Consider the following 25,617-nt stretch of genomic DNA (forward strand, 5'->3'; position numbering starts at 1 on the left):
CCCGTTAGAAATAAATATAAAGTAATTACATTATTAAAATAGGACATTTGATCCAGGGAACATTCGTGTTTGATAGAAGGATAAATAGTTTAATATGTTACTTAATTTAAATTGTATTTAAAATATTGAAATGCGATCATATTAGTCCAGAGACACTCATTTGGTGCAATGACAATTCCTTTAACATGTTTCTTAATTATTATTACATGCAATCATAGTTTAATGAACACTGACATCATTTAGATTTAATGTGTATATTTTATTTTACTTGTTATAGGTTTCCATTGAATTATGCTAATAACTTAATTTTAACCCTTGTTTTCTACGTATTCAGTAAATGGCGCTTGGCCCACTATGATTGTGAACCCTTCAAATAACTTCAATTGTATTATATTATTTATATTATATCAGAAGTTAGCATTATGTCCATCTAGAGAAACTACACTTTCCAATCGTGAAATAATAATTAATTATACAAATCGGTTAATTTAGCTTCCGATATTACTTCATACAAACACAGAAACATTCTCTGTAGGCTATCTTTCATAGCTTTCGATTGTTGCTTTCCAAGGCCCCTTATAGACGAAGTCATTTATTTTTTAATTCATTACTTGGCCTTAGATGGCAGTTATTTTAATTTTAAAACTCATTTATCTCATTAAATATCAGTCCTATCAAACTTTTTCATGGAATAAAACTTATCGCAAAGTATTGTTAAAGAAACTTACGCAATGTAACATTTTTCACAAAAATCAATAATAAGCGAGATATTTCGATTTATTTAATTCAGTCCCCCTTATAACCCCCCTTTTAAATAAAGTATTTTGAATGCCATATAGCCTAAAATCTAAGTTAGAATGAACTTAATTTATATTCCAATTTTGATCGAAATCCGTTCAGCCATTATCGCGTGAAAAGGTAACAAACATACAGACAGACATACAAACAAAAATTTCAAAAAAGCGATTTTCGGTTTCAGGGTGGTTAATTATATATGTTAAGACCAATTATTTTTGAAGAATCGAAGATTACCGAAAAGTTTCGGCTACAGATTTATTATTAGTATAGATAAACTTTTTTCGGTGAAAAAAGAACATTAAACGGCCATGGAGAGCAGATAATAAGCTCTACGACAATTCTAATTGAAATGTTTTGCAGATTCAATTGTTGTTGTTATTATTATTATTATTATTATTATTATTATTATTATTATTATTATTATTATTATTAATTCACTGCGGGCTAAAGCAGGGAGATGCACTATCACCTTTACTTTTTAACTTCGCTCTAGAATATGCCATTAGGAAATTTCAGGATAATAGACAGGGTTTGGAGTTGATGAAGTTGAATGGGTTACATCAGCTTCTTGTCTCTGCAGATGACGTGAATATGCTAGGAGAAAATCCACAAACGATTAGGGAAAACGTGGAAATTCTAGTTGAAGCAAGTAAAGCGATAGGGTTGGAAGTAAATCTCGAAAAGACTAAGTATATGATTATGTCTCGTGACCAGAATATTGTACGAAATGGAACTATAAAAATTGGAGATTTATCTTTCGAAGAGGTGGAAAAATTCAAATATCTTGGAGCAACAGTAACAAAAATAAATGACACTAGGGAGGAAATTAAACGCAGAATAAATATGGGAAATGCGTGTTATTATTCGGTTGAGAAGCTTTTGTCATCTAGTCTTCTGTCAAAAAGTCTGAAAGTTAGAATTTATAAAACAGTTATATTACCGGTTCTTCTTTATGGTTGTGAAACTTGGACACTCACTTTGAGAGAGGAACAGAGATTAAGGGTGTTTGAGAATAAGGTTCTTAGGAAAATATTTGGGGCTAAGAGGGATGAAGTTACAGGAGAATGGAGAAAGTTACACAACGCAGAACTGTACACATTGTATTCTTCACCTGACATAATTAGGAACATAAAATCCAGACGTTTGAGATGGGCAGGACATGTAGCACATATGGGCGAATCCAGTAATGCATATAGAGTGTTAGTTGGGAGGCCGGAGGGAAAAAGACCTTTGTGGAGGTCGAGACGTAGTTGGGAAGATAATATTAAAATGGATTTGAGGGAGGTGGGATATGATGGTAGAGACTGGATTAATCTTGCTCAGGATAGGGACCAATAGCGGGCTTATGTGAGGGCGGCAATGAACCTCCGGGTTCCTTAAAAGCCAGTAAGTATTATTATTATTATTATTATTATTATTATTATTATTATTATTATTATTAACGTAATGATTATTACTGAACAACAAATTTTTTCTTTCTGTCTTGCTTCGAAATAAAAATAGGTGAATATTACTAATATGTGTGTCCTAAATCTGAATTTAAAATCAAAATAGTCCTATAACGTACCATTTTTTGGGGATAATGAATTGAATTCTTTATGACTAAACTTATTTGTTTTTAATTTTTCACTGCTACTGATAAAATTACAACACACTAGGGATTCAAAATTCCTCATAATATTTGAAAAATGTGTACTTGATACAAAAATGATGTAACATATAGTCGCGACGCTGTTATTCCCGGCGTGACTCCTCCTCTTTGCTTACGTCTTAGGAAGTGAAGGCTCTATAAAGTCCAGGTAGGTAGTATCGTTCGCCATTTTCTCTTTTCGTTGCCGAGCTACCATACGAGGAATCTATTTGCCACACCGTTAAACAATATCATGTCGTAGCTCCTATGATAATAAATCAAACGGAATGTAATTCAGCAAATAAATGAGCGGCAAATAACGTCTTCGTGTGCTTTCTGCGAACGCCAACGAAAGAGCCAAAATGGCGGGCGATTATATTAAGTATTTATCGAGCCTTAAGAAAGGAATAATGTCTTCATAAGCGAATCACAAGGCGCACGCGTTTAAATGTAGCCGACCTGCAATGCGATTGGCTGCCGGAAATTAGAGCGACGGGACTATAGTTTAAAAAACAAGAATAAAGATATTTCATGCGTATCAAGGAAAAAATCTCAGAATTTGAACTTACATTTAAAATAATTTTCTGGATGACTTCTGTTTATAACTAGACCCGGAACTGTACTTTACAAAGAACCAACAATAGTCTTTAAGCATGCTGGATGATGATCTTCCTTTATATCGCCTTTCCATTTCAGATATTTCTTGATGATGTCGTTCCCCATGCTCGTCGCTTTCCGCTCCAAAATTAGGAGGAAAGATATCCAAATGAGAATGTAAAAAGTGTATTTTGAGAGACATATTACACTCCATTTTGTCATATGCACTTAACATGGTTTCTACAACAAATTCTATGTAGGTCGCTGCCCTAGAATTTCCAAGGAAATTTCAGCAAACGTCTTTGAAAGCTCGCCATGCCATTCTTTCTGTAACGGAAAGTTTTTCCTCAAACAAAGGGCCAGCCATAACTTTGTGATTTTGTGGACCGATGAAAATTCCCTCTTTTAATTTGCCTTGACTGAAATTGGTAAACTTTTCCTTCAAATACTGAAAACCACACCCTTTGTTTGTTCATTGCATAGACCTCACTTTGAACTGATATGAGATTTACTTAATAGAAGGAACCAAGATCTGTTTATTTATTAGAAGTACAAAAGAACTTGCCAACAACCATAAGAAACCGGAAATAAGTCATAAATTCATAAAATGTATTAGCTTTTGTTTTGGTTTATACTCCCAAACCGCGCCAGATGTTTCCTGTGGGAGCGCTTATCGAAAAGTGAAATCATAGTATATCTGAAAAACCTTACGTGATACGAAGAAAAGAGATGCATTTTCGGATTCAGCGTACATCAAACCATAAGGGACACATTGTTTGAAGTCGGAGCAAAATTCCTATTGTTCAGTGTTATTATTAATAAAACTATGCTTATCCGCCTCATGGAAAAGCTATAATTTGCTATTATAGATAGCCATCGGTGTAGCTCAGGCGCTAGACGCGTTTATCTGCTGATCTGGAGCTATGCTTGGGCGTGGATTCGATTTCCACTCGCACTTATTGCCTGGTTGAGTTTTTTCGTGGTTTTACTCAATAATTTTTAAGGCGAATGTCAGATAATCATATGACGAATCTTCGGCCTCATGTCGCCAAATACCATCTCGCTAATGTCAGTTGCTTCAACGCAAAATAACCATGTAGTTGATACTATGTCAATGGTGCATATTCAAGCCCGTATAGGCTGAAGAACGTGGCAGGCAGATTGCTCTGAGTGTGGGTTAACTTTTTCCCTTACAACAACGCACCGAAAAGAGGTAGCGGTGCAAAGGTTATCCATGCATACTTTAATATTAGAGCAGGGATGTATAGAATAAGGAGACATACTGTCCTTAATATGTGGAAACCATTGCATTATTAAGAAATGAAGTATTAGAGACGCTAAATGAAAATGATTCAACACATCAGAGCTCTTCTGTCGCCCTCATTCCGCAAATCTATAAAATTTGTCTCCAGAGTTGCAGCCAAAATTAATTGATCTTTCACATAATGCACTGCTGAAATGTAAGTATAATGATAAGGACTTCTTCAGCTTCTAAAATTCCTTACATCAGTGATGTCAACTGATGCCCGTAGAAGGAAGTGCGCGCTTTAGAGCCAGGAAAGCCTGAGCGGTTTACAGCGGAAAGGAAAGAGACAGACGTAAGAGGTGGTATATGCCGCATGGTCGAGCTATATTCAGGGATGGCCAGCACTGATTCAATAGATAAAGGGAAGAGAACTTATTAAAACTTTATCCATGTTAATTTTTAGATTTGCCTGAGAAGTATAAGTGCATTATAAGAATGTAAGTTTTAATTTTAATGCTCATTTTGACAAGTATTTAGTTTGCTTTTTTATTCAAAAAGAATATTTTCTCAACTTTTTTACAGAAAAGTGAAATTTTCAGATACCTTTGCTTCGTAGCCTTACAGGTACTAAAACAATGTTTTTGTAAATCTAATATATCGTAAATACGTATTACTGAAGATAATGTATTAAAATGTTTAAAATATTCGCATGGAAAATGTTTGTAAGGAAATGAATTAACAAAGCAAATATTGTTACATTACAAACAAAAGATATGTTTGCCTATGTGTTGGTAAAACGTCAGCTCTATAGCTTCAGCAGATTTCGAGATAATTTAATATTCTGATAACAGAAAGTTGCGCACCAATAACACCTAAAAGCATAGTGCGGTAAGAGTTTTATTATATAATATTAGTTACAGCAAAACATATCCCTAGACAAATTTGCTTTGTACTATAATATTGTTTTGATTACTTTTATAAGGCTAAAGATACCATCAATATCAATTTCAACTTATCATGTCATATTCAGTGCCTTTCTTTGGGATAACACTTTCTTTATGAATGATATATTTAATCCACTTAGTACAGTATAGTTGTAGTTATTGTGGAATTTGTGTGAATATTCCTTCTTTACTCTTTATTATGTTATTAACATTTAAAACGCAACTGCAATATTAGGTTAAGAAATAGGTACTTTTGTTTCACAGACAATATAGAAAATAACAACCAGAAAGAAGCCATGTAAAAATAACGACATAAAATTTCACGTTCCGTTTGAAGTTTGTGCACCACTGTTTTCTTAATCCAACAGGCTGCTTATTCCTCCTAGCATACCTAGCGCTTAATGCCCGTTCACGACGTCATGGTCAGAAAAATGCGCTTGCTTTGACATCACTGCCTTACATTATGAACTGTGTCCTAGGATTCGTAAATTTGCAGCGAAAATTAGTATATAATACGATTTTTAGTGGCTTATTTCACGACGTTGTATCAACATCAGGTTATTTAAGGTCTGAATGAAATAAAGGTGATAATGCCGGTGAAATGAGTCCGAGGTCTAGCAGCGATAGTTACCCAGCATGGGCGCGTATCCATACCGGTGCAACGGCGAAATGGCGCGCGCAAAAAAAAAAAATACACCACACTATTCTACACTCTCATTCTTCCACTTTTCGTCGCATTTTTCCGCACCCCGCTACTTTATTTGAGGGGTTCACAACCAGAGTGGACCAAGTCCTTTTGGAATAATTTTGAGAAATTGAGTCTTAAAGCTCCTGGCTCACGCTTAGCAACCTTCACCTTCCATAGGAAATGCTGCCCTCTGTGGAGTAACAAATGAGTTATGGACTTTGTTAGTAATGACAATGAATAATCTAACAAAGGAAAAGTTTCGGCTCGAACAGGAATTTCGTATCCAAAATTTGTATACAGGCCCATCTTTACATCTCTGAAAAGCTCCCAAAAGCATTCGTTTGTGTAATGTGTGGTTTGTCTGTTAGAACACTGTACAAGTTGAGGGGTGGGGAGAGCACTGCACAAGTTAAGAGGATGGGACACCTTACCCGTAAGCCTAGCCTAGAAGCTAGTGCGAGTGGTAAAATGTCTAAAGTCCATTTAAGAACACTTTTCTCCAACGTTCTGTCTGAAAATATTGCAGCTAATCAAAAATGTACACTGTTGTGCGAGTCATTAAATACGCACAAGGACACAACCTTAATAAATGAATCATTCCAAGGCTAGGACATAGAATGTATGATCATTTCACCCCCCAAAAAAAACTAAATATTTCCAGCCTCTGGATATCCATTTCCTTAGACAATACAAAATATATGCTCGGAGGATAACAGATTACATAAGAACTCTTGCTGAGAATCCAGAACTTAACTTGGAAAATCGAGTGTTTATAATGAAAATGCACTCTGTTATTCATAACCAGTTGTCTGCTGCAGTTTTCCGCCCTATGCTTCAGTATTCCTGGCAGTCAGCTGGTTACGTGAATCTTGAACAAGTCTCGGACTTCAAAAATGTAATTCAGGTGGCATTTGATTTTTCAGGACTGGAGTGTGGTTCAGAAGATTGTTCAGGTGTTGCTTCTGCGTGTTGTGCTTATTGCTCTGCTCCATGCTGTTTCATGCATTTTATAGAGAATTCTCATGTACATTTTTAAAGAAACCAACGAAACGGAGAGTTACACAAATGAATACTTTTACGGTCTTCATCACCATTGCGTCTGTACAACTTTTTAACCGAAAATTCCTGTTCGAGCCGAAACCCTTCCCTTGTAAGTTCTTTTCATCCGAGATTGTATTAATCCACAAAGTGACCACCGGTGGACTTGGTCCACTCTGATTGTAAGCCCCTCATTTCTACCGTCTAATTTTGTATCTACATTACATACATTTTCATTAACACAACTTAACTTACTTTGCCGGAGGTGAGACTCGAACCATCATCCTTTACTTCTATTTACTTCTATGCTATGTCACCTACAGACTCTGAACAGTGACAGTGCGATTTCTGGCAACCAGAATACTTTTCTTCGCTTTCGCTTTTCCCCTTCGGAATGAAGACAGCCGGACGGTTGTTTTCCTCCGGCATTCCTCGGCCGTTGTGTATTGCTCGGTCGCCAGCTCCTCTCTAGCATCGTTCCTTAAATATGTTGTTAAAATGCCTGAGATGTTTTGCATTGAACAAAATGTCTTTTCCTCCGTATAATTCGATAAAATATAACATGTTTTGCTTCGTCCACTCCATGTTCACTGCTCACACTGGCTCAGACATATGGGAGCTATTTGATTGATTGATTGATATATTGATTGATTCGCTGTTTATGCGATTATTAAGGGATTAGGTACAACTTACAGCAGTAAAATTTTGGAAATATTCAACATTTCCCCCCCCCCCATTACTGCATCGTGTATAATAATGAAAATTAGTATGTCTAAAACACTGTCATTCTGCTATATGAAAAAAAAATACGATTAAAAAATTATTCATTTTTTTTTAAATTCAGTTCATTGTGCAGTGATGGAGCGTTTCATTCATAACTCAAAAAGTATCTAACATCATGTGATGAATTTTTTTGTGTGTATTTATGCATGTCATATCTACAATATGATGCAAGATCACTTCTCTATCTTTGATAGATTGTCTAATAAAAAACAAATTCATTTTTTAAAAAATGTCAAATATCAGTTTTTCTTCTAACACAAAATAAAAAGAAATATTTATTAAGGAATGTAGTTGAAAGAGCATGATATTGTAAACATGAGTTTCAGGAATAAAATAAAAGAGAACATGAAAAAGTTAACAAGTTTATGAGTTATGAGGGAAACGCTTCATCTCTGTGCAGTGAACTGCCAACATTTTGAATTTTGAGAAAAAAAAAATATATAAATATTTTTTTAAATCGTAAAAATGTTTTTTTTTCTATATATCACAAGGAAAAGATTTTATACATACCAATTTTCATTATTTTACAAGATAAAGTAATAGAGGGAAAAAATTTTTAATATTTAGAAAAATGTTACTGCTGTAAGCTGTACCCAACCCCTTAAGTCCGATGGATGGCTCGTGTGGCATTCGTGAATCCGACCCTGACAGGCGGGTCATTCTTCCTGGCTTCTGCAAGCTGTGTCGCATCATCTACAGGCGAGCCTAACCCAGAACTCTAAGTCCGTATAACGTAAATCAGTATCGTAAACTCGTACTACCCCCAGACATGACTCCAGCCTAATTTTACTATTAAAGATGATAGATGAAATGAGGGAGAAGTAGGGATTTTGGTGGAATGAAAGAGGGAAACGGATATACCCCGAGAAAACTTTTTGCAGCGTCTGTTTTGTCCACCACAAATGCCATCCAGAGCTTATTGGGGATCGAACCCGAGCCGCTTGGATGGTAGGTCACGCGGGAGTGAGGGGCAGCGAACTAGTACTGTAGCCACTGACGTGACACGAATGAGTGTTACGCGTCCAGGTTCCATGCACGTCCACACGTACTTCAATTTGAGTACTCTGGATCATTTGATGTTACGCTGAGAAACCGACGAGCAATGGAATGCACCGCGCCACGATCCGTAACTTTAAGATTACGAGCTCTGGTTACGCGCCGAAGTTACGAAGTGCCGTTCAGATAGGAACGCACAGTGGTTACGGTACGAGGTTCGGTTTTCAGTAAGGGAGAACGATAACCAACCAAAATAGACGCATCGTGTGGTCAGCACGATGATCCCTCCCTCCAGCCGTTTAAGCTGATGTTTGGAAGTGGATTTCGCTACCTATTGTCACTTTTCAAATTCATTACGATGCTGGATGGACAACAGTCCCATACACAAGCCGAAATTTTGTGATAAACAGTAATTGGATGCACTTATGCAATATGGAACCAAGTCCAAAATACAGCTTTTGAGCTACAGCTGTTTTAGCAAATCGTTACAAATAAAATTCTACATCGATAATATTACGAAAGTAATGATTGCATTATTAACATTCTGAAATGATCTTTCAGATCAATGGTGTAGCTCGCATCAGTGTTTGACTTACACAGAGTAAAGGCCAACATTGGAGTTGGTTCCATATTGCTTATTGCAAAAATGGATATTGGCACTTGGTTCCTACTTGTGTGATTCAAATGAGAGAGAGAGATGAGGCAACATTCTAGTTCAAATCCATGTTTAACACTTTATTATTGGAAAACTAAACATCCGAGACACTAATTGTGGGATTACAAATAAAATTTAAAAAATATATACTCATTAGCATTTGTTCATGCATTCACTTATCATTCCAAGGTGAAGTCAAGGGGACCATTGATTCCATCAACACCATCCTGTCCACACCTGTGGAGTAACGGCTAGCGCGTCTGGCCGCGAAACCAGGTGGCCCAGGTTCGATTTCCGATCGGGGCAAGTTACCTGGTTGAGGTTTTTGCGGGGTTTTCCCTCAACCCAATATGAGCAAATGCTGGGTAACTTTCGGTGCTGGACCTCGGTCTCATTTCACCGGCATAATCACCTTCATCTCATTCAGACGCTAAATAACCTAAGCTGTTAATAAAACGTCGTAAAATAACCTACTAAAATAAAAATTCATTGGATTTTCTTCTACAGTTACATATTTGATACCTAAACATCTTCGGTTCTACAACTTTCTTTGATACATTAACATTGTTGCTATAGTATAATATAATATAATATATCACTCCTATTAGCAAAAAATTGTATTCAAACTCCCATATTTACACAAAACAAACATGGGAACTGACAGCTTGGAGTTTGTTCTAAATTGCAAAACACTGCACTATGGATTCTGTTTTTGGTGTTTGGTTCAGATCTCTGTATAAGGCAGCACGTTACATATAGGACTTGGTTCTATTTTGTATAAGAAACTATAGACATTAAGACACATTTTGCAATAGAAATCCAGATATTCATAAAATGGTGGTTGGTTCCATATTGCATAAGGACATCCAATTGATACAGCGTCGTTAAACAACTTACTGAGGTAGATAATTTCACTGCTAATTTTAAAATTCAATATCAAGACAATAATTGCACATCGGATAATATTTACAAAGATAAGAATGTAACCGATAACAAGAAATTCAGTAATTTTTAGTTCAGTGTTTATAATTTACTATTTAGATTTATCGTAAAGTAGAATGCTGTAGAGCTTATGTACTTTATATCGTCTCAGGAAGGAAATTAATATATCACTAATATTTCAGTATAAATTATTACGTAATAATCATTCCCTGTCAAACGACTCGTAGACATTGAAAAATGAACAATATTCATCAAAGAGATTTGGAGGATACTTTATCAAAAATGGTAAGTTATACCACGACTAGGAAATGGAAGCAATAAGCACATATCATACGCGAGTATGTGTACATCTTTTCATTATTGTAACAATTAAATTACACAAAAGCATTCGACGGTGTGAAGGGTAGAAACTACGACAATTATGGAAAGAAATTAATAATCAAATCATATTGAATGTATTAAAGAGCTATATTTAAATTCATCAATGAAAATCAATTAAATTTTAAGGGAAACATCAAAACTTCCAGTAAATAAAGATTAAGAGAAGGGTTCAGTTTATCATCCACATTATTTAATACTTGTTTAGGCAACATTCTACGACATGGGAAATTTTCATAACAGATGGAACACATTTGACAAAAGAAAAAAAACCCATGGGGGAAAACGACGTGACAACTATGATTATGATAACGTCGTGAAGACGATTGTGTTTACGATAACGACGACTGTGATTACAATAACGACGTGACGACGACTGTGATTACGATAACGACGTGACGACGACTGTGATTATGATAACGACGTGACGACTGTGATTATGATAACGATGTCACGACGCCTGTGATTATGATAACGAAGTGATAACGACTGAGATTATGATAACGTGGTGACAACTGTGATTACAATAACGTCGTGACAACTGTGATGATAACGTCGTGACAACTGTGATTACAATAACGTCGTGACAACTGTGATTATGATAATGTCGTGTCAACTGTGATTACGATAACGACGTGACGACGACTGTGATTATGATAACGACTTGACGACGACTGTGATTACGATAACGACGTGACGACGACTGTGATTACGATAACGACGTGACGACGACTGTGATTATGATAACGAAGTGACGACGACTGTGATTATGATAACGACGTGACGACGACTGTGATTATGATAACGTGGTGACAACTGTGATTACAATAACGTCGTGACAACTGTGATGATAACGTCGTGACAACTGTGATTACAATAACGTCGTGACAACTGTGATTATGATAATGTCGTGTCAACTGTGATTACGATAACGACGTGACGACGACTGTGATTATGATAACGACGTGACGACGACTGTGATTACGATAACGACGTGACGACGACTGTGATTATGATAACGAAGTGACGACGACTGTGATTATGATAACGACGTGACGACGACTGTGATTATGATAACGATGTGACGACGACTGTGATTATGATAACGACGTGACGACGACTGTGATTACGATAACGACGTGACGACGACTGTGATTATGATAACGAAGTGACGACGACTGTGATTATGATAACGAAGTGACGACGACTGTGATTATGATAACGATGTGACGACGACTGTGATTATGATAACGATGTGACGACGACTGTGATTATGATAACGATGTGACGACTGTGATTATGATAACGACGTGACGACGACTGTGATTATGATAACGACGTGACGACGACTGTGATTATGATAACGGCGTGACGACGACTGCGATTACGATAACGACGTGACGACTGTGATTACGATAACGTCGTGACGACGACTGTGATTATGATAACGAAGTGACGACGACTGTGATTATGATAACGAAGTGACAACGACTGTGATTATGATAACGATGTGACGACGACTGTGATTAAGATAACGTCGCGACAACTACTGTGATTAAGATAACGTCGCGACGATGACTGTGTTTATGATAACGACGTGCCGACGACTGTGATTATGATAACGACGGGACGACGACTGTGGTTACGATAACGTCGCGACGACTGTTTATAATTACGACGTGACGACGACTGTGATTATGATAACGACGTGACGACGACTGTGATTACGATAACGACGTGACAACGGCTGTGATTATGATAACAACGTGATAACGACTGTGATTATGATAACGACGTGACGACGACTGTGATTATGATAACGACGTGACAACGACTGATCACGATAACGTAGTGACGTCGACTGTGATTAGGATAACGTCGTGAAAACTGTGATTACGATAACGTCGTGACAACTGTGATTACGATAACGTCGTGACAACTGTGATTACGATAACGACGTGACAAAGACTGTGATTATGATAACGAAGTGACGACGCCTATGATTATAACGACGTGACATGACGGTGATTGCGATAACGACGTGACGACTGTGATTACGATAACGTCGTGACGACGACTGTGATTACGATAACGTCGTGACAACGCCTGTGATTACGATAACGTCGTGACAACTGTGATTATGATGTCGTGTCAACTGTGATTATGATAACGACGTGACGACGACTGTGATTATGATAACGACGTGACGACGACTGTGATTATGATAACGAGGTGACGAAGACTGTGATTACGATAACGTCGCGATGACGACAGTGTTTATAATAACGACTTGACGACACTGTGATTATACGACGTGACGACGACTGTGATTATGATAAGGACGTGACGACGACTGGGATTACGATAGCGTCGCGACGACGACTGTGTTTATAATAACAACGTGACGACGACTGTGATTACGATAACGACGTGACGACGACTGTGATTACGATAACGACGTGACGACTGTGATTACGATAAAGTCGTGACAACTATGATTATGATAACGATGTAACAACTGTGATTACGATAACGTCGTGACAACGACTGTAATTACGATTACGATAACGTCGTGACAACTGTGATTATGATAACGTCGTGACAACTGTGATTATGATAACGTCGTGACAACTGTGATTATGATAACGTCGTGTCAACTGTGATTATGATAACGTCGTGTCAACTGTGATTATAACTACGTGACAGAGACTGTGATTATGATAACGACCTGACGACAACTGTGATTATAACGACGTGAGGACGACTGTGATTATAACGACGTGACGACAACTGTGATTACGATAACGTCGTGACGACGACTGTGATTACGATAACGTCGCGACGACGACTGTGATTACGATAACGTCGCGACGACGACTGTGTTTATAATAACGACGTGACGACGACTGTGATTACGATAACGACGTAACGATTGCTGTGATAGCGACGTGACGACTGTGATTACGATTACATGATAAAGACTGTGATTGAAATTGTGTTTACGTGTTGGATGACGAGAATACAATTATAACGAAGACTTTTTAATTAGGTACTCAACATTCAGTTTGACACCCCATTTCTTATCCCTAAAATTTCTATCTGAAGCGTAAGTTTTCCGCAATGTACATCGGATGCTTTCTTGCACATCACCTCTTGACAGAAGAATACTTTGTTACCGCCTCGTAATTTGCCAGCGAGAGCAGAGAGCAGCTACGAGACGAATGTGTCTGGCAGAAGCAGACAAATTGGGCAACGGGAAAATAAATGACCAAGATTCTTCAAGTGCTTCTCAAGTACTGTTAGCAATGCCAATAACAGCACCTGCCCTAGCAAGAGCGCATGCCATATTCAAATGTAGCCTATTTTTATTTTCATCAGGTGTCTAGTGTGTCAGGTTCCCATACCCACGACATTAGTTAGAATCCCGACTAGATCAAGTAGAATTTGAGGTTCGTGAATGCAATGTCAACGTGCTTTTTCCGATTACTTCAGTTTCACAGACAAATACAGGACCATCATTTTATTTTTACTTCAATTTTTATTGTACCTGATTTTTTAATGTACTTCACTCCCACTCCCTCTACTACTAAACTTCCATCCGTTCTCGAAACAGAACCGAGGCCGCGTATGCAGTACTGCGTTAGTGAGTATAGTACTTTCCAGAAATATGTTCGCGTTTTCCAGTGACGAAACAGCTTTCAATATTGAATCATACTTTCGCACACGTACTGTCGTCCGTTTGCCTACGTCGCATCCCGGTTTCCCCCACCTGCTTCTGTTCGCCCCTCTGTAAAGTCTAGTAGCTGGGCTGTCTTAGCTCTTTTCTGAGAACATTAATTTCTGTTAGGAATTGGGCGTCTATGTAATATTATACAACTGTTTAAAAATAACTTAACTAAAAGGGCCTCGTTAAGTAATTAACTGTCATGTGATTTCCCCCTCCCCTTTCTGCAACAAAACCACTTGAACAGACAGTAGATAGCATTTCTGAGTAATTTCATCTTTTCGGATCGGGCAGAAGTTAAGATTAAATTTACAGTACGTAAAGTACTCTTTTATAGAGTAGGTATAGAATTATTTCAACATGAGTTACTCGTACGAAGGACGAAACTGGCAATTGGAATTAGTACAATAGTCTATACTGCGATAATATGCACAAAAGAAGTGAAGCCTGCAACGAAATGAACGGCCACCATTTTCAAAAATGTGTTTAAATATCCATATTATGATTATTTTTCAATTTAGCTTCATTCTCTATATTGTACGCTAATGTGCTGTAACAGTATAATATTCACTGCATAATTAATAAGTCCGAATGGATAGCTCAATTCGTGAGTAAAAACACTAAGAGTTAATACAGCAGGTTACTGTATTTTGATTAAACAAAAATCTAGTGAAAATTATCAAACTCAAAATTGCGATATTTCCTAGTTTACATAAATGGAGAAACTACTTTTCTTCCCTCCTATATCTAGCAAAGTGATTTGTATTTTACCCGAGTATCATCGAACTCCAGTCTTGGAAGGGGGAGCAACCGGTGTTTCCGGTTCTAGATCTTTAATCCAAGGACATAGACAAGTTAATATTAAAAAATGTTAGTAAAAATAAAATGATGTCCCTGTAGTAATTCCACATCATGAACTCTATTTTTTTCCGTTCAATTACTTAGGTTAGACTACAACCTCTGCCGACCTGTCCTAAATTTACCAGGATACTCCTTGGTTTCTCCGCCCTTTGTTTTTTCTATTATACTGAGTGTTCAGTTCAAAGTGTGTCATGGCTCGCTGTATGCCGTCATGTGGCTAGTCGATGAGTCTAGAGAATTCAATCATCCTACACTTCCGCAGCGGTGTATTACTTATGTGCCAGAGACGTTGCCTAGCAAGTACGGCGTTCATTCAGAAGGGTACTTACCGATACGTACGGTAACGCCAGTAGTGGCAGGAATGTGAACTGTTTCGAAACATGTACTGAGGTGAGTTTTTTCTTACTGTCGGGATATGGAGAGAGGGTTAAGACGATTACTTACGTAATTGTCGACATTAACTTGGACGGTCAACATGGACACGGAGCATTTGATTTGTGTTGTGGAATTTTACCGTACGCAACCGATGATAACAAATACCCTGCCTACGACTTGGCCGCGCAAAACACAGTTCGAAAGAGGTTATGGTAGCACACAGACCGTACAGACCGCCATCTGTTGCTACGATGTTCAAGTTATACCGTACACGTTCTCAAGTTCAGATTGAACGCCTTGATTAATAGGCAACTTCTCTGACACAAAAGCTGAAACTCGCTTCAGATCGCTGACTCATCAACAGTGACGTCATGACACACTTTGAAATGAACACCCAGTATTTCCTATAATTATCTATTGGCGCTGTTAACTAGCATGTTTCACTTATTTTTATAAATGTAGCTAGTTAGCTCGTGTTTTGTATAGACTAACAGCAATTTTGTAAATAGCTTAAGATGATTGACCTTGAAGTTACATATGGAATATCCCACCGATGGTGTTTACTGTGGTTAAGACAGAATTCTTAGTGCTTGTTCCTGTAAGGTGCTTCAGTGTTTACTACTCTCCAGGATAGGTTAGAGGTTACGAAAACAGCTTAGTCAAGTATTCTTCAGGATAGCAATACTTTGACGTAGTCTCTTAACTTGGAAATATCAAGAAAGAAAATTAAACCTATCGAACAAACTTGGGAAAAATGTTTTTCACTACCGTACTCTCAAAAGCATATTTTGCATTAATGACAATAGCTATACAGTGTCAGTAGATAAGACATACTGTAAAACAACATAGCACGAAAGGGAATAAAGAATATAAGCGCTCTGTTGCAACTTGAAAGGAGAAAGCAGTTTCAGCGGATGCACCTTTCTCTACGAAATAAATAAGTTTGTGGAAAAAATAAAAAAAATTCATGTTCAAGACTTAATAAAAATATTGAGGTTTAGATCGATATACTGGAAAACAAACCAAGTCACATCACTGAACTTTGCAAAAGAACTATTCACAGAAAAGATGCTATTTTAATACATAACAAAATCGGGGCCCAACAAAAGTGACCTTCATTGTCATGTCCACACCTGTGGAGTAACGGTCAGCGCGTCTGGCTGCGAAACCAGGTGGCCCGGGTTCGAATCCCGGTTGGGGCAAGTTACCTGGTTGAGGTTTTTTCCGGGGTTTTCCCTCAACCCAATACGAGCAAATGCTGGGAAACTTTCGGTGTTGGACCCCGGACTCATTTCACCGCATTATCACCTTCATATCATTCAGACGCTAAATAACCTAGATGTTGATACAGCGTCGTAAAATAACCCAATAAAATAAAATAAAATTCATTGTCATTGTTTGTGCTACGGAGGAAGAAGACTTTAGAAGACTGTACCTTCTTAGGCCTATGTGTGAAACCACAGATATTGTGAACTAGCGCAGTATTCTGAAGCGACAAGAAATTACTAATGTATTTATATTGGCGTTGATCCATGTTAATATTCGTGTAGGACCTATAAAATGATTAATTTATCATATTTTACTCTGACTATTACACTTTTAATACGTCACACTACTTTTGACCAATAAAACGGTACGAAAGGACGTCTTTCAACCAATCATGGCGACATATCGCATAATTTTATCGCGTCCCTAGCATTCGTTTAATTTTATCGCGTCCCTAGCTTTGGCGTAGGGCTATTTTTATCACTACCCTAGCATTTGTTTCTTTGTTTGCCAATATTTCAAACTGAACTGGTATGGACGTCAAAAAACAGAAAATTACAAACCACTCCAGTCGATGCACAGCACTTTCAAATATGACTCGCATTGGCATTCAAGAACAAGAATTAATAAAGATTACTGGTCATATATGAAGAGCACCATTCGGAAATCCTGAATACGTTGAGGGATATACCATCTATATCAACGAGTTCACTTCTTTTACACACACGTCCAATATAACATCAACTGAACCACCAACCACTAAAACATTCAAATTTGAAAATTGTACTTTCAATTATTGTTTCTTTTAAAATTATTCATGTTTATTTTTTATTTCATCATCGTTCATTAAAACGATTCTTGTTTATTTCATCATCCCTAATTAAAACTTTTCTAACACTTGTTTATATTATTTAGGTTATGCTTGTTATAGCTTCTGCTATATGATATTATGGATAGTCACGTATCAGAGATTATTTAATACTTACTTACTTACTTACTTACTTACTTATTGGCTTTTAAGGAACCCGGAGGTTCATTGCCGCCCTCACAAAAGCCCGCCATTGATCCCTATCCTGAGCAAGATTAATCCAGTCTCTACCATCATATCCCACCTCCCTCAAATCCATTTTAATATTATCTTCCCATCTACGTCTCGGCCTCCCCAAATGTCTTTTTCCCGTCGGCCTCCCAACTAACACTCTATATGCATTTCTTGATTCGCCGATACGTGCTACATACCCTGCCCATCTCAAGGGTCTGGATTTAATGTTCCTAATTATGTCATGTGCAGAGATTGTTTAATACTAAGATTTATTGAAAATCATCTGTCAAGTGACGTTGATTACCGGGATCCGGATGATTGAAGTGGAATGCAAATGTTTTAAAAAAATGAAACTGAATCAACAAAGCCTTCTTGACTAGTAACCGTCCACAGAGTTCATTGAAGATTTCATAGTTGGCACAACTGATAACAAGAAAACATAATCATAAAACACTACTGCCATCTAGCGTAATGTTGAGATGGTACAATAATACATTTGAAGACAGTTGTATTTTCGTAAGCCAATTAATATTTTATTGTATTGGAGTACTTTGTTACTTCTAATCTTTATATACTTCCTTCTAATCATGTAATAGTCAATTAAATCCCACTCGAGTTTTGATTTTCTCTAGATAAATCAAAACCTCTAGTGAGATTACTGTTGATAAATTTAACATGTCCACATTAAATATTACAATCTTGATTTGCCATTGAATTATAAAGCAATTTAGAGCAAAATGTTCAAATTTTCATATACTTATCAGAAATGAATAGGTTTTTTTTTTTTTAGAAACCCCATTTTAATAAAACTGAGTTTATTGCTAATTCCTGTTCTATAGGGATAGATAAACCTTTTTGTATATAAATACCACAGGTCGAACGGTATTTCTGTTGTGATATGTGCGCTTGAAAATTAGGTTTCTTGGAGAAGGCCCGTAACTCAGTGAGAAGGCTGACGCAGAGTGAACGAAACTGTAGCCTAAGCTGTTGTCTTTGGTAAATTAATTACTTTTGTCTGAATTTTGAATTTGTTAGAATAATGCTGTTGTCTTTTCTGTAATGCATTAGATTATTTCATGTAGAATTTTATTATTTATGACTTTAGTAGGTACATTTCATGACTTTAGTAGGTTATAGTAAAATTTCTTCACATGAAGCAAAAATTATAAAGTCAGCTTCTAAGTACTGTATATTATTTTAATGTACCGAAGTACATATGATATTTCCATGCAGATATTCTGCGTCATCATACGATGAAAGAGTAATGGAACGGAGAAAAATTCTCTCCGGCGCCGGGATTGGAACCCGGGTTTTCAGCTCTACGTGCTGATGCTTTATTCACTAAGCCACACCGGATACAACTCCGACGCCGGTTAGAATCGTCTCAGATTAAGCTCCAACTCTTGGGTTCCCTCTTGTGGCCGCCCTCTGCACTACGTCATAGATGTCTATGAACGCAGGACCGAAGTCCACACATGTGCTGAGGTGCACTCGATATGAGTGACTAGTTGGCCGGGATCCGACGGAATAAGCGCCGGAATTTTTCTCCGTTCCATTACTCTTTCATCGTATGATGACGCAGAATATCTGCATGCAAATATCATATGTACTTCGGTACATTAAAATAATATATATGATATGCGTAAATCACTTCGTGATTTAAGACGGCGCTTATTCCGTCGGATCCCGGCCAACTAGTCACTCATATCGAGTGCACCTCAGCACATGTGTGGACTTCGATCCTGTGTTCATAGACATCTATGACGTAGTGCAAAGGGCGGCCACTAGAGGGAACCCAAGAGTTGGAGCTTAATCTGAGACGATTCTAACCGGCGTCGGAGTTGTATCCGGTGTGGCTTAATGGATAAAGCATCAGCAAGTAGAGCTGAAAACCCGGGTTCAAATCCCGGCGCCGGAGAGAAATTTTCTCCGTTCCATTACTCTTTCATCGTATGATGATGCAGAATATCTGCATGGAAATATCATATGTACTTCGGTACATTAAAATAATATATACGATATGCGTAAATCACTTCGTGATTTAAGACGGCGCTTATTCCGTCGGATCCCGGCCAACTAGTCACTCATATCGAGTGCACCTCAGCACATAATGTATGGACTTCGGTCCTGCGTTCATAGACATCTATGACGTAGTGCAGAGGGCGGCCACTAGAGGGAACCCAAGATTTGGAGCTTAATCTGAGACGATTCTAACCGGCGTCGGAGTTGTATCCGGTGTGGCTTAGTGGATAAAGCATCAGCACGTAGAGCTGAAAACCCGGGCTCAAATCCCGGCGCCGGAGAGAATTTTTCTCCGTTCCATTACTCTTCCATCGTTCTAAGTACTGGTTTTGAGAATCAAATTCATATTATTTTTAACTAGGTGTTCAATTATTTCATGAACTGAAGATATCGTGTTGTTAAATCTTCACTAGATTTTGAGAAACCCCATAAGTCAAACATTTTCACGCATGAATATTGAGTCGTATTCTATTTAAAAATTATTCTTTTGAATATAGAAATATTAGTTATGTTTGTTATTAACATTTTCCATTTCAAATATTCCAATTCTTTACTCATTCGTTCATTTTAAACAGTTTTTTGTTTCCAAAACTTTATATTTCGTGATTTTAGGGTTTTCTAGAAAACCGATTGAAGTGTGAAGAAATGATAATTATGTTCGAGGACCATATTATGGGAAATGACGGTATAACTAATTAAACAGAGTTATTATATTAATGCATAGAAACAAAAATAATTGTTATAAGATACGTACTGTAACAAATTGAGCTTATTCACATAAAGTAAAATAAACTAATTTTTTAGTTAGAATGTGATGCTGAAGAGCTTCTTCTGTGAATAGAAAAACGTCCTGCTATTTACAATTTTTACTTGAAGGATCGCAGCAATTGTGGGTTTGGTAATGACTTGTTTGTTGCAGTGTATATTGAAGATGTTTAAAAGAGCAACAAACGTCATGTTCTTTCAAGCAGCCTGAAATACAGGTGCTCAACTTCGGTCAGGCTTTAAAAGTGAATATTTCAAAACTTTCATAAACTATTTGAAGCGAAATAAAAACATTATTGCGTATAAAACAAATATATTTGTACTTAATACAAAGCATACAATATAATATGTTTTTCAAAATTGAATCTGACATTACAAATATCAAACTATTTAATCTTTTATCAACAGTAATCTCACTAGAGGTTTTCATTTATCTAGAGAAAATCAAAACTCGAGTGGGATTTAAATGACTATTACACGATTAGAAGAAAGTATATAAAGATTATAAGTAACAAAGTACTCCAATACAATAAAATATTAATTGACTTACGAAAATAAACCTGTCTTCAAATATATTATTGCACCATTACGCTAGATGGCTGTTGTGCCAACTATGGAATCTTCATTAAACTCTGTAGACGGTTACTAGTCAAGAAAGCTTTGTTGATTCAGTTTCATTTTTATTAAGACAGTTGCATTCCACTTCAATTATCCGAATCCCAGTAATCAACGTCACTTGACAGATGATTTTCAATAAATCTTAATATTAAACAATCTCTGATACGTGACTATCCATAATATCATATAGCTATAACATAACCTAACTAATATACACAAGTGTTAGAAAAGTTTTAATTAACGACGACGACATAAAAATAAACATGAATAATTTTAAAAGGAATAATTATTGAATGTACAATTTTCAAATTTGAATGTGGTTGGTGGTTCAATTGATGTTATATTGGACGTGTGCGTAATAGAAGTGGAGCTCGTTGATTTAGGCCTACATGGTGTATTCAACTTATTCAGGATTTCAGAATGAATAATTTTAAAAGGAATAATTATTAAATGTACAATTTTCAAATTTGAATGTGGTTGGTGATTCAATTGATGTTATATTGGACGTGTGCGTAATAGAAGTGGAACTCATTGATTTAGGCCTACATGGTGTATTCAACCTATTCAGGATTTCCGAATGGTGCTCTTCATTTATTTGTAAATCGGATTTCAGAAGATGCATAGGTATGATCAGTGATTTTTATTAATTCTTGTTCTTGAATGCCATATTTGAAACTGCTGTGCATCGACTGGAGTGGTTTGTAATTTTATATATATTTTTGACGTCCAGAACAGCGCAGTTTCAAATGTTGGCAAACAAAGAAACAAATGCTAGGGACGCGATAAAATTAAACAAATGCTAGGGACGCGATAAAATTGTGCGATAAGCAGCCATGATTGGTCGAAATACGTCCTTTCGTACCGTTTTATTGGTCAAAAGTAGTATGATGTAGTAAGAGTGTAATAGTCAACATAAACAAAAATATCACAGTTAAATTAATATTCGGTCAGAAGTTAGAAAATCAAAAATATACCTCTTCATAAAGCCAATATAATAATATTATGGAACAAATAAATCCATCCATCTATCCATCCATCCATCTATCATAATAACAGAAGCAGGAAATTAATATAATTTGTTGGGTACCCGTTCCACAACCGAGCAGTATTGCCCATGAATACATTTATTCGAATTATTGTAACAGCAGCATAATTGGAATATATGAGAAATAATTTATAGAATTAAATAGTATAAATATAATAGAGAAAAATAAGAATAGTATTAATCATTTTAAAAGGAACTAGGCAAATAAATTTATTCTCGCATGTTTATCAAAAACATCTCGCTGGATAACAAGCTGCAATTGTCTGGGCATACTGGCTACGATCCTGCTTGTATAACTCAATCAATACGACTCCATTTTTCTTCCAATTGTCTCTTTAACTCTTCTTTTGAAGAAACTGGCACTTTTCTCAGTCTTCTGTTCAGTTCATTCCATAGATTTGCTATGGAGTTGCTGTCGGGAGATTGGGGATGCATAACGATAACTTTTGGACAGTTATTCAGTACCTAATTGCGCATAATATGCGATTTATGTTTGAGGACATTGTCTTGGTAAAATTTGAATGTATTACGTATTTCTAACTTTTCAGCATTCTTGTGTAAATTTTCTTTCAGTATTTGAAGATACTGTTCCTTGTTCATGTTACCGTCAATGAAGACGAGCTCCCCTACTCCAGCAGCCGACATGCACCCCAAACCATAACCTTCCACCACCATGCTTCACAGTTGGATGCAAGTTGTCGATTTTCATGTCTTCTTTCACCTTACACCACACCATCACCCGACCAGTCTGACCAAAAACGCTAAATGGATTTTCGTCTACGAATATGACATCATTCCACCATGCTTCATGCTTGTCAATATTGTTGTTTGCAAACTCAAGTCTTTTCTTTGTGTTAACTTCAGATACCACAGGCTTTTTCCTAGTCATTCTTCCATGGTAACCACTCGTCCTTAAAATTTTTCTAATTGTTTCATGAAGCACAGTCTTTGAAGATTCTTTTGCTAAGTCTTTTGCTAGTTGGGGAGCACTTATTCGAGGGTTCTTATTAACTTTTCTGTCTGTTAACTTCCTTAGTTTCCCTCTCTGCGGTACATATCCAATCCTGTCTTCATCCTCATATCTTCTAATTATGTCCCCGACTGTACTCCTTCTCATATTCAACATTTCGGCGATCTCTCTCTATGTGTACGTCCCTTCGCATGGTGGAAAATAAGCTGTCGTTTTTCAAACTAATATTCTTGCCTTTACGCCTCATTATTACAATGATCTTGCAAAATCAGACTACAGGTCTGCCAGTGTTACCAGCAAGAAGACAACTGAGACATACCACTCCCACCCTTCACTGTGCATTGCTTGCAGACGACATAGTAAACACAGTGAAAAGGGGACCGTATCACACTGACCGAATATTAAAGTGTATTACAATTTTTTGCTTTTTATGTACAAACGTACAAATTATGTGGTATATATTAATTCTGAATCACTAAGTGTTAGCTCAATATTCTTTTATCGTGTGATTGAATTTATTAATTATACTTTTTTAAGTTTTTTTGCACTTACTGACTCAAGTTCGAAAATAATGAAATTTAAAGCCTGGCCGAATATTAAGGGAACCAGGTAGTGATTATGGGTCAAAAATCCGATTTTTTATTTCGTGTCTTAAAATAAAGTACAAAACTGCTCTTTAAAGCAATATAAATATTGTGGGGGGTATTTCTGCAGATAAGCCTTTTAAACGACCTCTTTAAATTTGGCGGTGCATGTAATTCATACATTCTTCTTTTTTTTTAAATACAGTTTTCCATAAGTTGACATTTTTCAAACTTAAGTGCATTTTTCTCTGAAATTACTGAATCAATTGACATGAAATATTTACACCGTTTTCTGCAGTCTGTGTTCTACATAGTAGACCTACGGGTTTAAGAATATCACACACATAACACGAGAAAAAAAATATATGCATTGAAAAAATTGTGAAAAATTTTAAACAAAGTTCAATATTTTTTTGTTTCACTAGGGGTGAAATATTTAACTAAATTTTGCTTTGGAATTTACAATACACATTACTAGATAACTTTAAACAAATACAAGGTATATGAGTGAAGATTGTAGCAAGTAATGTGCACCTGAAGAATGAGGTACACTTAGCAAAGTGGAAAAACAGGTTATCAGTTAAGGCCTTTCTTTTGCACTTGTATACGTAACAAATTAGTTGTCTTTTATACCACTAAATTCAGAATGATTGATTGTATAAGCCTGGAAATCTTTATTCCATTCTGAGCACTAGAAGCCTAGAAATATTGAACTAAACTTTTGTATTGAAATTTTTTTATCGCACAGTATCACTACCCAGTTCCCTTAAGGTGAGTACCTGTAGTTTGTTTGCCGCAGTGTGGGCCTATCCTAAGAGATTAGCAATCACCTTGAGGCCCTAGATTTGTTATCATCATCATAATCTTTAAGCTCACCACTTACTTACAGATGAGGAGGTCAGAAGCAAAGGGTACAAGTGACATTTCTAAGAACATGAGTTAAGAGCATCCAGGGCAAGCTAAGACATTTAAAATTTTAGTGGCGAAAGGATACATCTTTTAACCGCATCACATACTAAAATTTAAATAAACATTTTCAAGGAATTTACGAAAGCTTAAGTACTTTCAACCACATTTTCTCAAAAATAATTTAAGTGCACTTATGCCCTTTTGCTTCTAACACCCTCGAATGGCTTTTAGAGAACCCGGAGTTCCGTTGTTGCCCTCACATAAGCCCCCATCGATCGCTATCCTGAGCAAGATTAAACCAGTCCCTATCAACATATCCCACCTCCCTCAAATCCATTTTAATATCCTCCCATCTAGGTTTCGGCCTCATCAAAGATCTTTTTCCCTCCGGCCTCCCAATAAGCACACCACTAGACATACGAAAATTAATGTTTTAATACATCTCCATCCTCTATTGACATTTCTCTCTTTTCAGTTGCTGCTGACACCAAAAACCAGTGCTGATCATGATCGATGGCAGAAGTGGATAAACACTGGTATGTAGTGCTTACTAAGAATTTAGTGTGAATATGACACTTTGTATCGATCTTCTGAAATATTGGCTTAATGCAAAAGTCCGTAGCGTTTCTTCTCTGTGACAAAATATTTATTTGAGATGAATAGAATACAGAAATTAATCAGTAATATAATTATGCATTGTCTACGACTCTCGTCTATGGTTCTATGACTTTCGCTGATGTA

At 36.7% G+C, this 25,617-nt stretch overlaps 1 long non-coding RNA gene across 1 annotated transcript in view; it reads left to right on the plus strand.

Moving 5' to 3' along the window:
- LOC138705238 (uncharacterized) overlaps nt 1-25,409 on the plus strand; it is an 825,990-nt gene extending 800,581 nt beyond the window's left edge. The window contains exon 4 of the long non-coding RNA XR_011333676.1: nt 25,352-25,409. This is a non-coding gene — a long non-coding RNA (uncharacterized lncRNA). The remainder of the gene's footprint in view (nt 1-25,351) is intronic.
- Nucleotides 25,410-25,617: the final 208 nt, after the last annotated feature.

Source organism: Periplaneta americana, chromosome 8, assembly GCF_040183065.1.
Source record: "Periplaneta americana isolate PAMFEO1 chromosome 8, P.americana_PAMFEO1_priV1, whole genome shotgun sequence".
In the NCBI taxonomy this organism is placed as follows: Eukaryota; Metazoa; Arthropoda; class Insecta; order Blattodea; family Blattidae; genus Periplaneta; species Periplaneta americana.